This window comes from Camelus bactrianus, chromosome 3, assembly GCF_048773025.1.
Source record: "Camelus bactrianus isolate YW-2024 breed Bactrian camel chromosome 3, ASM4877302v1, whole genome shotgun sequence".
Lineage (NCBI taxonomy): Eukaryota > Metazoa > Chordata > Mammalia > Artiodactyla > Camelidae > Camelus > Camelus bactrianus.
In genome coordinates, this window is record NC_133541.1 from 140131516 (window position 1) to 140146571 (window position 15056).

Consider the following 15056-nt stretch of genomic DNA (forward strand, 5'->3'; position numbering starts at 1 on the left):
TCAGGCTCCCCAGATACAAGCGACCAGCGTTGCAGAGCGTTCCAAGATGGCCTAGCCAAAACCGCTTCGCACTTTGCTCTTGAGCCCTGGGCTCCTAACAAGTACACTTTGAAAGCTCTGGTTCCTCTTCCCTTTTCTGCCGCACGAATGAACACAGCCCTGAACCCACCTGGGCTGAGCCCAGCTCGTGCAGACAACCACCTGCTGTCCATTCCCAGGCTTGGCTGCATCCTCCCCCTAGCATGTTCATGTGCCCAGCGCCTCTGCCCTAGGGATCTGGATCACCATCTGCGCCATCACCCACCCAAGGAGTGCTGGTGGGTGGTGCACAGCCCAGGACCACCCTGGCATGCAGCCTAGGACCTCCCTGAGCCTCTGGCTTAGAGAAGGCACAGGGCATGGGGGCAGGGTGCCTGGGTGGGAATTGGAACCACCTACATTCTCACCCACTGAACCCCAAAGCCTCAGACACAGGGCTATTTGCCCACAAACTATGCCAGAGCTCTGACTGGTGTCTGTCTCCATGATGACTGGAGCCTGGAATGCCCCACCGCATTGGGTGAAGAATGAGGGGGCCATCTCGGGTTAGGGGTGCGCTCAGAGTGAGGGGAATCATACAGTGTGGGGACAGGCTGAGTGGTGAGGGGCCGCTCAGAGTGGAAGTGACCCAGCTGAGGGTTGAGGCTTCAATTTTGGGGTGAAGGAGCCATCTTGGAATGGGGGACCCGGGGTGAGGTATGAAGGGTCAGTTTGGGGTTAAGGATCCATAGATTAGGATCTGGTGGGGCAGAAAGTGGGGGCGGGGATCTCAGTGTGAGGAGAAGCTTCACCTTGGGGGTCTGGTTGGTGACCTATCTTGGCTGGGAGTAGGTGTCAATGATGAGGGGCGGTGAGCAGGAGAAGTGGGGCTGGGGGTGTGGCCTGGCCCTGTGCCGGTGGTTGTTCTGGATGGATGCGGGGACCCTGTCAGTGGTGGGAGAGGCAGCATTGGGAATGGGGCCCTGCCTTGCCTCACACACCACATCCTGTACTGCAGGAGCTGCAGCCCGAGCATCCACGCTGCGGGCGGGTGGAGAAGGGGCGCGCATGGACGCGCGGACTCAGGAGCCCGCCCAGAGCGCGTGGGGGCTGGGCTGCAGCCGGGTGCTCCAGGGCCAGGACCCAGAGGACGGGGATGGCCTGGGGTAGGGGCCGCCGCCTGCCGTCGCCTCCGCTGCTGCTGCTGCAGGGCAGGTAAGGGGGCGCTGGTGGGCGCGCAGGTCGGGGTGCGGTGGTGAGGCCGGGGCCGCCACCCTGGTGCGTGGTGCGTAGTAACCCCCCACATTAGTAGTCACTGAACCCCGCATCTTCACCGCCGCTCGTACGCGGGTTTGGGAAAGCAGGTGCAGCCCCGGGAGGTGGGAGGGAGCTGGCCGGGCCCGGAGCACCTCCGACTGGGCCTCAGGCCAGAGCCGCCCTGCGCAGGTGGCCCTGCCTGGCGAGTGGTGGCGTCCCGGACTCTCCAGAGCGCAGGCGACCTGGGGAGGAATAATGGGAGAGGCCCAGGTCTTTGGGAGCTTGTCAGCCTGCCCTGAGACCTAAAGCCTTTCACAAGTCTAGTTTTAGTCTTTTGAGGAATCTCCATTCTGTTTTCCACAATGGCTGCAGCAAACTGCGTTCCCACCAGCGGTGTAGGAGAGTTCCTTTTCTCCACAGCCTCTCCAGCATTCATCATTTCTGGACTTTTGAATGATGGCCATTCTGACTGGTGTGAGATGATACCTCATTGTAGTTTTGATTAGCATTTCTCTGATAATTAGCGATATTGAGCATTTTTTTAATGTGCTTATTGTCCATTTGTATGTCTTCATTAAAGAATTGCTTGTTTAGTTCTTCTGCCATTTTTGGATTGGCTAGTTTTTGTTTCTTTGTTTTTGTTTTGTTTTGTTTTAAATTCAGTTGTGTGAGATGTTTATATATTCTGCAAATTAAGCCCTTTTCAGTCTCATCTTTTGCAAACATTTTCTCCCATTCCACAAATTGTCTTTGTTTTGCTTATAGTTTCCTTTGCTGTGCAAAATATTATAAATTTAATTAGGTCCCATTTGTTTATTTTTGCTTTTATTTCTATTCCTTGAGTAGACTGCCCTTGGAGAACATTGCTGAGGTATATGTCAGATAATGTTTTGACTACATTTTCTTCTAAGTGGTCTATAGTGTCTTATCATGTGTTTAACTGTTTAAGCCATTTGAATTTATTTTTATGTAAAGTGTGAGGAAGCATTCTAACTTCATTGATTTACATACAGCTGTCCAATTTTCCCTACACCATTTGCTGAAGAGACCATCTTTATTCCATAGTATGTTCTTACCTACTTTTTAAAGATTAATTGACCAAAAGCTTGTGGGTTTATTTCTGGGCTCGATATACTGTTCCATTGATCCATATGTCTGTTTTTGTACCAGTATCCTGCTGTTTTGATTACTGTAGCTCTGTAGTACTGTCTGAAGTCTGGGAAGGTTATTCCTCCAGGTTTGTTCTTTTTCTTCAGCAATTCTTTGGTAATTCTGGGTCTTTTGCAATTCCCTATAGATTTTAGGATTATTTGCTCTAATTTTGTGAAAAATGTCCTGGGCAATTTCACAGGGATCACATTAACTCTGTAGATTGCTTTGGGTAGTATGATCATTTTAACAATATTAATTCTTCCAATCCAAGAGTATGGGCTATCTTTCCATTTTAAGTCATCTTTAATCAACGTTTTGTTGTTCTCCTTGTATAAGTGTTTCACCTGCTTGGTGAGATTTATTCTTAAGTATTTTGTTGTTTTGGATATTATTTTAAAAGGGACTGTTTCTTTACTTTCTTTTCCTACTGTTTTATTGCTAATGTAAAGAAATGCAGCCAATTTGTGTATCTTAATATGTATCCTGCTACCTTGCCAAATATTTTTAATTTTGGTTCATTTCTGTCTTTTTCTTCTTCTTTCAGAATATTCCCTTATGGTTAGCTGATTTCCGTTATTGTTATATTTGTGTTTCTCTCACCTGTTTTTGCATATCTAATGTAGCTTTTGAATTTATGGTTTTCATAAGTTTCATATACGTTGCTCTTTTACAATATCTGATTGTTTTCAAGTGATTGTCATTTAAGGTCACTTAATGTTTTAGTCCCTTTCCCCCTTTTTCGTTTTGTTTTTGATTTTTTTTTTTTACATCTTCCTATAACTCTTATAAGTGTTTATTGTAATTATAGTTGTTTTTATAATTTTTGTTTTTTAATCTTTGTAGTAGCTTATTTAAGTTGTTGATTCACAGCCATTGCTCCATTTTTGCCTTTAAACTGGGATTTCCTACTTCCCAGAAGTTCTTTTTTTCCTTTTTAATTTTCTTGGGAGGTGGGTAGATTTATTTACTTATTTTAATGGGATTAAACCCATTACCTCATGCATTCTAAGCACACTGTCTACAGCTGAGCTCTACGTTCCCCCAACAAGTTCTTATTTTTGTTACAGATTTTTCCTTTTCACATAAAGAGACCTTTTAACACTCCATGTAAGGTTAATTTAGGATTGATGAATTCTCAGGTTTTGCTCATTTGAGAAGCTCTTTAACTCTCTTTCAATTGTGATTAATAACTTTTCTGACTAGAGTAGCCTAGGTTGTAGATTTTTCTCTTTGAGTACTTACTAATGTTGCTAAATGTTTACATTAGCATGTAATCATAGCTTTCCCTTCTGGCCTGCAATGACTGCTGAAAAACAGCTGATAGTTTATGAGGAATTTCCTTTCATGTGATGCTTTCCTTTTCTCTTCCTACCTTTAGAATTCTGTTATTCATTCATTCATTCTAACAAACCAAAACTTTTTTCATTCTTTGCAAAATCTATAACACTTTATCTGTTAGGAAAAAGAACAAAGAAGTGATTCTTTTTTGCTGATTTTTAGAATTCTGTCATTATCTTTAAATTTTGCTTTTTGAATAATGATTTGTCTTGATGTGGGTCTGTTTGAGCTGATCCCATTTGTGACTCTGTGTTTCCTGTGCCTGGATCTGTTTCCTTTTTCAGATTAGGGAAGCTTTCAGCTATAATTTTATCAAATGTTTTCTCACCCTTTTTATTCTCCTTCAGGGACCCCTATAATATGAATGTTAATATGTTTTATGCTGTCTTAGAAGACCTTTAAACTCATTTAATGTATTTTTTCTTCTTGCTCTTCTGATTGGGTGCTTTTCATTATTCTGTCATCCAGATTGCTAATGTATCATCTGTATTGCCTAATTTTCCATGTTACCTACACTTCTGCTCTGACTGGTTCTTTTTGTATATTTTCTAGTTCTTTTTAAAAATTCTCCCTGTGTTCATCTGTTCTTTTTCCCAGTGCAGTTATCATTCTTATTACTATTGCTTTGACCTCTTTGTCAAATAAATTATTTATCTCTCTTCATTATGGTTATTTTTTTATTATTTCACTTAAAACATATCCCTGCCTTCTCACTTTAACTTTCTATATCTCTGTGAAATTACGTGAAACAGTTACCTGTCCCAGAATTAAAGGAGTGTCCTTGTGTGAGAGCACTCCTATGCAGTCTTCTGTGCCCAGCGGATCTGTGGGAAGAATTGCATCTTAACTGATCGTGGGCTGCCATCTTCCCCCAGGATGTGCTGGCAGCCAGAGTAATGGGGGCGGTAGAGCTGGAGTTAAAGGGATTGGAGCCAGTTCCAGGTTCGAGCAGGGGCTTCTCCTCTGCTCCATGACTGTTAACAGCCCTATCAGCGGTGGCACAGGGTCCCGTTGGGCTGGAGCAGGATCTCTGTGGGAGTTGGGTTCTCCTGGGTGTGAGGGCAGTCTCTGTTTGGTTTAGAATGCGGCTGAGGCCTGAGGGCTTGCAGTGGCCCTTCTGTACTGGTTTTACCTTTTCCCCAGTGTGCACACCTTGGCTAGAGGGTGGGTCAGGGCCAGAGAGATTGGGGCCGCACCACTGAGCTGGCCTCAACCCCTCTCAGTTGTGCATGAGAAAGTGAGTTCTCATGATGGCAGCCTCTGCCCTGGTGCTTGTATTGCTCCTGCCAGAGTGTGTGAAGGGACACTAGCTAGCAGTGACAGTCTTTTCAGAGGTAGGGCCACATCCAGGCCAGCACCATTTTCTCACACTGTGTGCACTCTTGTTGGCAATGGAAGCTACCACCTGAGAGGGGAGCAGCACCAGAACATGGAAGGCTGGAGCAGGAGCCTGTATAGTCTGGGGGCCCCAATTTAGGCATCCGTGGAAGCTGCCAGAGCCCCAGGCAGTGTTCAGCCTGCTGTTTCCCTGCTGTGATGGGGAATCAGCAAGCCTCTGCACAGGCTCTTCAAGAGCAGAGACTCAGTTTCTTACAGTGCTACAGTAAAACCACTGGTTTTCAATCCTGCCAAGTGGGCACATCATCCCAGTGCTGAACCCCATGCCTAGGGCGCCTGGTCCATGGTTCAGACCATAGCATAGGCGTGGGGGACTGTTAGGGCTCGAGCACCGCTACAGGCTCATGCTGTCTGGGTGAGAGTGCCTGCAGTTCCGAGCTCTGCGTGGCTGGTGGAGGACCATGTGGTGAACGATTTTAAGTCTGTTTGGCACAGACAGATTGAGCCCGTTATAATTACTCCTTATAGAGATAGTATAAGGACAGGATATGCCATTGAATTTTCTAAGGAATTTAATATTATAATATTATAATACCCCAGCTGCCTGGTGTGAGTAATATAACCGCAGGTACTTGGGATCCCAGAACAAAAACTTGAATTATGCTTTTGGTAATCAAAGGTGTAGGTCCTAAAAGGGTGCATTTACCATAAATGCTCTTATACATGTCAGTCATAGGGAAATTCTACATTAAGAAATGGATGCTAATGATCATCAGGCACATTTATAAACGCTCAATATCACTAATTATCAGAGAAATGCAAATCTAAATTAAAATAAGGTATCACCTCACACCAGTCAGAATGGCCATCATTCAAAAGTCCACAAATGACAAATGCTGGAAGGCTGTGGAGAAAAGGGAACCCTCCTACACTGCTGGTGGCAATGCAGTTTGGTGCACTCACTGTGGAAAACAGTATGGAGATTCCTCAGAAGACTAGGAATAGACTTACCATATGACCCAGGAATCCCTCTCCTGGGCATATATCCAGAAGGAGCCCTACTTCAAAATGACACCTGCAACCCAATGTTCATAGCAGCACTATTTACAATAGACAAGACATGGAAACAACCTAAATGTCCATCAATAGATGACTGGATAAAGAAGAGGTGGTATATTTATACAATGGAATACTATTCAGTCGTAAAAACTGACAACTTAACACCATTTAGAGCAACATGGATGTTCCTGGAGAATGTCATTCTAAGTGAAGTAAGCCAGAAAGAGAAAGAAAAATACCATATGAGATTGTTCATATATGCAATCTAAAAAATAAATAAATAAATACAAAACCAACAAACAACAAAAAAACTCATAGACATAGAATACAAACTTGTGGTTGCCGGGGGGCAGGGGGTGGGAAGGGACAGACTGGGATATCAACACGTAGAATAGATAAACAAGATTGTATTGTGTAACACAGGGAAATATATACAGGATCTTGTGGTGGCTCACAGCAAAAGAGAATGGGACAGTGAATGTATGTATGTTCATGTATAACTGAAAAATTGTGTTCTACACTGGAATTTGAGACAACATTGTAAAATGACTATAACTCAATAAAAAAAAGTTAAAAATAATTGACGCTGTTTGAGTTTAGTATTAAATTATTAGAGAATGTAATGAACCTGTAAGATTCTGGATCAAAATTAGTGAAATGACAAGAGCCAGTGATCCAAGTAGTATATACAATAAGAAATAAAGTCCTGAATAGAATCATTTTGTCTGACTTTCTCAGTGGGTAATAAATGATTAGGGTTTTGACTACTGTTGTTTTGAGTAAACTATAGAATGTAATCAATTGTGAAGTGGTGAAAATTTAAGGATATTTGTAATAAGATTAGCACTGTGATAATATAGTTGGGGGGTTGATCCTTTGGATAGATGAAATTGGCTGGCCCTGTGTATTGGTAGATGAAGACAAGTTGTTGATGCAAGTGGAGGGACTAATAGATAGGAAGGTTAGTGAAAAGTGAAGGCTATTATCATTCAGTTGATTGAGGAAGAATGAGCTGATAAGTCTGGTTAATAGGCCATAAGATGTAGTATTAATTCAGAGGATACAATTTTTGATAATCACGTTAATAGTATTAATATAATGTTTGGAATATGAGTTTTAACATTGAAAAAGGTTAAGATTTTGTACATAATCAGTACCATAAGCATTGGATATCATGGCTATTAATGATAATCCTAGTGCAGCCTCACAGGCGATGAGTACTAAGAATAGGTATTAAGGTAGCTAATGAAAAATAGGTGTTTAGAATGATGGCAGTTGCCATAATGAGTAATGCTGCTATTATGCCATCTAAGCACAGTAATGAGGGTATTACATGTGATTTATATATTATTATCCATATAGGATACTGTAAATGCTAAAATGGTCATAATATTGACTAATACCATTTGATAATTATGAAGTTAATTATAATTTTATGAGTCAAAATAATGTTTTTGTTTAAACTAGTTATCACATACATTCATTCTAATCCTTTTTAATCCATTCATAGGAAAACCTTATGGCTACTAGTAATAAGATTAGAATTTGTGCCATGAAACATTTAGTTTTTGTTATTCTTTTGAGATGCTCAGGGTAGGAGTAAGAGGAGGGCAATTTCTAGGTCAAATAATAGAAAAGTAGTGACTACTAAGAATAAATAAATGGAGAAGGGTGGTTTGCTGGCCCTATAGAATCAAATCCACATTGTTATTAACTTGATTTTTCTGTATACATATTCAGCAGAGGAAGTCAGACTGTGATAAGTACTACTTGTAAGTCTAGTCGTGTATTGGTAAATGATGTCACTATGAGCTTTATTATTCTTTCTCCAGTTACATGAAAAGCAATAGACTGGAAGTCAGTTGTACAATTTAATACTAAAAGAAAAAAATGATCATCAATAGATAGTCACCTACAGGAAAAATCATTTTATCTACAAAAATGCAATATCAGGAAGCTGATTGAAATCCAAACTGATTAGAAGTGAAATTTTAATTGGTGTAGAAATCACAGAGTGAGAAAAGTAGAACCAATAAATTTGTGTAGTCAGTGAAAGCTTTTAGATATGAAAGCTACTGAGCCAAAAACTCCATCTGAAACTGTAAATTTTATATTCTTCTGAGGCTTGCAATAATATAAAATAAATTCCTAGAGGAACTGTAATGAATCAGACTTGCAGTATTGTTAATGATTTCTTCCTATTAGATGATGGTGAGTACAAAGGATGGAAACTTCAGAGGCTCAGAACTGAAATATTAAGAAGTTATTATGGGAACTGTGTGTGTGGTCAGTTTGTTGTTAGGTGGTGTGTGCGCATATTTTTATCATTTTTCTGATCAGAAGGTAGGATCTATGTGTATTTGCCTCTATGTGTGTGTGTTGAGAGTTTGGTGGTGGGGAGAAGCATTGTAAACTTACCGACCCTGTACTGAGAGCTGTAGGACCTCCTTCCCTGATAAAAATGACCCTGCTCTTGTCACCACATTCCCACCCGTGACAATAATTCATTGTAATGAGTGTATGTAATGTCCTGTTTGTCATGGACCAAAGCAATGCATCCATTTATAATTCATAAAGTAATTTATATTTTGAATAAAAAATACTTACATATATGATGGATTTTATGTTTTTACTCTTATTTACCTTGGTGCCTAACAATGATATAAGAAGATCCATTTCCTGAGACCAAGCTGACTTTTAGGAGTCAGGACCACTCATGGACACATCCTCACCCTGTTTGTCCTGACTGGTGTATGACTTAATGTTATTGCAAGAGGAGTTTCCCAAGACAAAGGCAATGGTCTTCCTCAGAACCTCAGGGAGCATGTGACAGAATGGGCTCCAGGTGGAATCTCTTTCCAAGTTAGACTTTGGTTCAAGGTAAAATTAAAGCACTCACCACCCCTGAGACCCTATGGTGATTCACATCCCTTGTCTTCTCATCCACAAAATGGGTTATTGAGAGTGTTGTGTAATCGCAACACTGCACTTTGAATTTGGTCACTTGGCACATTATATTGCCCAGTGTGATACTTCAATACCTTTGACCTGATGTTAATTGTTAATTTATAGGGGGTCCGGACTCCTGAGGGTTGGAAGGAATTTTTGTTGACAGTGGGAGGAGATCCAGTATCCCTGAAGCCTGCTCACTCTGGATGGGACTCAGTTCCCCCAGGCTGGGGATCCTGGGGCCAGCACAGCTCCTGAAGCCCAGCTGTGGATCCAGGAAGGCCCAGCAGTGTGGTTGGAATTGCAGCACCACGGGGTCTGTGAGGAGTCAGGGTCAAATCCCCACAGGGCAGTCTCTGGAGTTTCCTCCCAAAGGGCAGCCAATCCTGAAAGTCAACCCCAACAGGGACAGACATAGAGGCTGGAACCAGCAATCCCAAGGGAAATGGGAGGTACTAATCTTTCCAAGTATGATGACCCCTGGGAGCTCAGCTCCAGGGAGGTCAGAGCCTTAGAGCAGGAGGCACTGTGAGGCCTGGATTCCTGCCTTTTCTGCCCCCTCCACTCTGGGCCCCTTCCCAGAGTCGCACCACCCTGGCCCATTGTCCCCAACCACGGACCCTGGGCTGGCTCTCTCTTTCCTTCTAGCCTCCTCTTGTCTCTGGTTCTCCCTATTCAGTTCCCCTGTCACCTCCTGTCACTTTCTAGGACTTGACCTCCACCTCTCTCAATCACTCACACACTACCTCTGTCCCTGCCGGTCTGTCTGTCTCTCCCCTCAGGCCCTGTCCAGGGCCACAGGGCCCCACCTCTCCCAGCCCTCCCACCCTCACTGCCAAGTTTTGGCTAAGGCCATGCTCACAGTGGGTGGAGTCCGGTTACAGAGGCTGCTCACGGTGGTGTTTACTGCTGCACAGCTGTTCGCACCTCTTCCTGGGCAGCACAGTCACACCTCGACCTGTTGGTGGCCCAGCCTGGACCCCAGAGCTGCTGCAGGGCTGGCCACCTCCCCCACCTGGAAGGAGGCACAGCCCTGCGGGCTCGAGGGGCTACTGGGGATTGGATTGAGGGACCTCTAAGGAGCCAGATATTTCCAGCCAACTCCTCTTTGGCAGCAGGGAGTCCCAAACCACTGACCCCTGCCCTGCCCATTTCTCCCTAAGAACACTATGGGCAGATTGTGGGAGCGCCTGAGACTTAGGAGGGAACTGCTGCCCTCAGTCCCCCTCAGAGTTTGCCTGGAATTGGGGCTCCTGGGGCAGCTGATAGGGCAGGGTGAGGACACAAAGCCTGGATTAGTGCAGGGCCCTCTCACTGGACTCCCGCGGCCACTCCTGGCACCTCATCCATTCCTAACCATCAGCAGTTGGTCACTTCACAGGGACAGATATGAGGGTCTCTCTGACCCTTGTGATGGGCAGGCCCCATGTGCTCAGTATTTATTGATTGAATGAACGCAACCATCCCCATATCTATATAGCAAATCTTCCCACCGCCCCAGAAGGACTTCCCAGGCCCCCGCGCAGTCAACACTACACAAAGCATAACTTTGCTTCTGCCCCACCCGGGTAGTTTCTGCCTCTTTAGTCCTGGGTGTACACATGCACCACCAAGTGAACTGTACAGAGTTGTGACAATTTGGGCCAAAATAATAGGGTTGATTTTTATGCGTGTAGCATATGTACCTAAAATTAATGTCATCTGCAGATGTATTGCAGAGAGGGATAGCCATATGGGTGTGGCGATGTGATTAAGACGGTTTGTCGTTAAGATATTTTCCATCTCGTGGCTGTTCTGTCTGCCTTTTGTATGAAGTGCTGAGTAAGGGGGAGTGAAGACCTCCCACTCCACTTGTGTAGTTGATTTCCCTTGCACTTCTGTCATTCTTTGCCTTACATGTTTTCCAGCCACTGCCCATGAGAAACTCTGAGAATTTGGAAAAGAAGGTGGGAACGCCCAGAATTAGGGGGCAGGGGACCTGGGTGGAGAAGGACCAGAAAGCATAAGGTTGGAAAAGTTTCCAGAGAGGACCCAGGGTTGGATGATGTGTGCTGGAGCATCAGGTAGTGGGGTGTGTTCTAAAAGTGAGGTCACTTCGAATGTCCACTGTGAGGAACCAGGGGCGAAGGTAGGTGATTGGTCGAGAGAGGGTATAAAGCTTCTGCGTTGCTATGGCATCGTCCAAACCATAGAAGGCTCAGAGAAAGGCAGAGCCTCATCCCCTCCCGCTGTTCCTGAGAGTCTGATTGACCTGTTGTTTGTTCTCCTGACCTGCTTACCTGCTGGCCTACTGACCTGTCTGAACCCTCCTTCCTCCCTTCAAGGGCTTGGTTGAGCCTGATCCTTTCTATGACCCACTTCTTCTCCTCCCAAGTACCTAAACCCCCTTCCTGTCATGCTCCCTCCCCAATCCCATCCCCAGTTCCAAATCCAACCCTTCCCCATCCCTCCTGAGCTCTCACCCCTCCTCCTCCCTGGTGACCACAGGGCCCCTGAGGGGACCAGGACATGGAGGTGAGGAGGCTGCTCTTCTGGCTCTGCTTGCTGGGGTCTCCGGATACCAAAACACCAGCGTAAGTAAACATTGGGCATCAGGGGTTTCCTCCTTTATCCTGGGCTCTTTCACACTGTGGTTAAAGAACTGCTTTTTCATGGGATCCTTGATGGGAACTCATCACTTGTGAAGATGGGGGCCCTCAAGACAGGTTTCTTGACCAGCCTGATGCGGTTCTGGCCACCGGCGTCCTCATCAGGGTCTGAGTCCTGTGGAGACTGCTTAGACCAAACACAGCAGGGTTGGCAGGAAGAAACCTGAAATAATAACTTTATTGCATCAAAGAAGGAAGTGTGAATATACAGAAATTCATTGAGTTATTTGCCTGATGTGGGGGAATATGTGAATTGTATCTCACTAAAGCCATTTTAAAAAAGTGAGAAACTATTATTTACTAAAAGCCATAGAGTTAGACTGGCTTCTGGAAAGCTTGTCAAGATCCTGCTTCAAGCTCTACAAGTTTGGGGTCCGTTCCCTGTGCACTGTGCTTTCCTGTAAGTACACTCTTCATATTAGTGAAGTTTGGCAGCCCTGGGAACAGTGGTATCAAAGCATTGGGCTGGTGCTAGTCTGTTAAACAGTGAAATGTCATTTGTGCTCCATGCTTTCTGGTTTGTTGAAGCACAGGCTTTCCTTCTGGGGCTGCAGGCCTGGGAGGCTGATGTCTGAGCAGAGGCACTGGTGCCCAGGGGTGTGTCAGCATGGAGGCCAGACACTGCCAGGAAATATCAGGCAGGATGAGGGCCTCTGGGGTATTCTGTGGGGAGATTGTTAGAAATGCAGCATCTCAGTCCCCACCCCAGATCTCCTGCAGCAGAATCTGAATTTTATTCAGATCTCCAGTTGATTCATGAGATTTGTTCATCTAAAGACTCATCTCTTGGCTCTAAGCTCTCATTCAGGGATGGTGGGACTTAGGTCTTCAGTCAGACTTTCTGGAGTACAGTGTGGCCATGTGTGTAAAGGAGCCTTAAACCTACTCATACTCTTTGATGGAGCCAATATTTCTATTTCTGAGACTGTGAGCAAAAGCACCAGAAGCAGGGACAGAGAATGTTATGAATGGAGATGTTCATTGCAGTATTTATAATCAGAAACTACTGCATACCCACAAATAGGAAAGGGTGCGATAAAATGTGGCATCTTATACATTGTTATGTTACTGTTTGCAAAACTGTTTTAAAAGACATTTGCAGGCAATAGGCAGGAAATATAGTGAGAAACAAGGCAGACAGTGTCTGCCCTCTTGCAGCTGACATTCTGTTGATGAAGACAGACAATAAGCAAGTGAAACCAATGAGATGTCAGATTGTGACAAGTATACAGAAGGAAGAATGGGTTAATGTGGTAGAGAATCACAGGTGAGTTTGGGTACCATTACTTAGATGGAGAAACAGGGAGAGCCTGTCCCAGGAACTAGCATTTAAAAAGAAATCCAAAAGATGCAGGGATCCAGCTAAATGAACAGCCAGGAAAAGATCTTCGAGGCAAAGGGAACAGGAATTACCAAGACGATGGGGTTGAAGAGCTTGGTTGTGTCAGGGAGGTAATGAAAAATGTGTAGCTGGAGCAGGATAAGCCAGAAAGAAGTTGGAAGCTGAAGGCACTGGAGAAGTGAGTATGGCTAGAACCCTCAGGCCTTGTAGGTAACTTATGAGTGAAATTTAAATTTTATTCTAAGGCCAGAGTGTTACAGTGTGAGAGGGTGAGTGATATCAGTAAGATGGCAGAATAGGAGGTCCCAGCCCTCATTCACCCATAGAAACAATAATCTGGCAAACGTCTACAGACAAAAATACCTTTGTGAGAGCTCTGGAGTCCATTTGAGAGGTTCCAGCCCCCAGTGGATCATAAAATGTAAGGTCAGCCACACTAAAAGGATAGAAAGAGCAGTGCCATTTTACTTGTGTCACATCTCCCCTAGGCTGACAGAATTCAGAGCCAAGAATGATCCTCCAGGCCACGACTTCTGCAGGATAAAGAGAAAGTAAGGATCTGGCTCCCCAGTCTTTTGGGACAATGTCTAAAAGCTATGCTTATCTTGATGCACCCAGAACATTGAAGAAGTCAGTATGGTTGGGTTGTCTGTGAACAGAAAAAAAAAAGAAAAGTGTGGAGGCTCATAGAAAAAGACACACCACCCAAGAGCTGCAGTTTCCCACAGATAGTGCCCCAGAGATGACACACACACCTCGGCAGCCAGTGCCATTCACAGAAGCCAGCTTGACTCTGCAGGATCAGAAGCAGGTGAACAACCCTGAGACTGCGCCTTCAGAAGGGAGGGGCATAAGTGGGGTTGAACCTATTGTCTTGGCCTCTCAGTGTACTGCCATATGGAAAGAGGCAGGTGACTCCTGGGACTCGACATAGCTCTGTAGAATAGGGAAATGGCACACAATTCTAAGACATACCTTCAGAAGGAAGAGAAGAGAGTGCTGCTTGCATCTAATGCCCTGGCCTAGCAGGGCACTGCCCTAGGGAGAAGGAGCAAACAGCTCTCAGAACCTTACACAGTTCTGTAGGATCAGGAGGAGGCACAGAGTTCTAAGATGAGATCCCCAAGGAGGGAGTTGGAGGAGTAGAGTGGGCATATCTATAGAAGAAGTTGATAGATCACCAGAATTTCTAGCTGAGTTTTCTGGTGAAGGCCTTTCCCTTCAAAGCCAGCACATAAAGCCTGGAATCGATGATTACTTCTTCAAGTGTGCAGGCATCAACACAGGTTATAAGGGTCACACAGAATTAGGGAAACATGGTATCACCAAAGAAACAAAACAAAATACCAGTAACTGACTTCCCAAAATGTAGATCTATGAATTGTCTGACAAAGAATTCCAAGTAATCATCTTAAAGAAGCTCATTGAGCTATAAGAGAATGCAGACAGACAGTTAGACAAAATCAGAAAAGTAATAGATGTTCATAATGAGAAGTTCAACAAATCATAAAATAATAATAATTAATAATAATGATAATAATGATGATGATGATGATGATGATAATGATAATAATAATAACCAGAACATAATTTCTGGAGCAAAGAATACAGTGACTGCACTAAAAGGTTTAATAGAGAGCTTCAACAGCAGACTTGACCAAGCAGAAGAATCATTAGACTTGAAGACAGGTTGTTTGAAATGCTCTATTCACAGGAGCAAAAGTGAAAAGGAGTGAAAAAGAGTGAAAAAAGCCTACAGGACTTATAGGACACAGTCAAGAAAAATGATAAGTAATGAGAGTTCCAGAAGAAAAAGAGAAAGGAGAAGAAAGCTTATTTAAAGAAATAATGGCTAAATTTCCCCAAAATTTGGGAAAGGAAAAGGACATCTATATTTATAAAGCCCAAAAGATCCCAAATAGGTTGTAACTAAAAGAATTCTACACTGAGACACC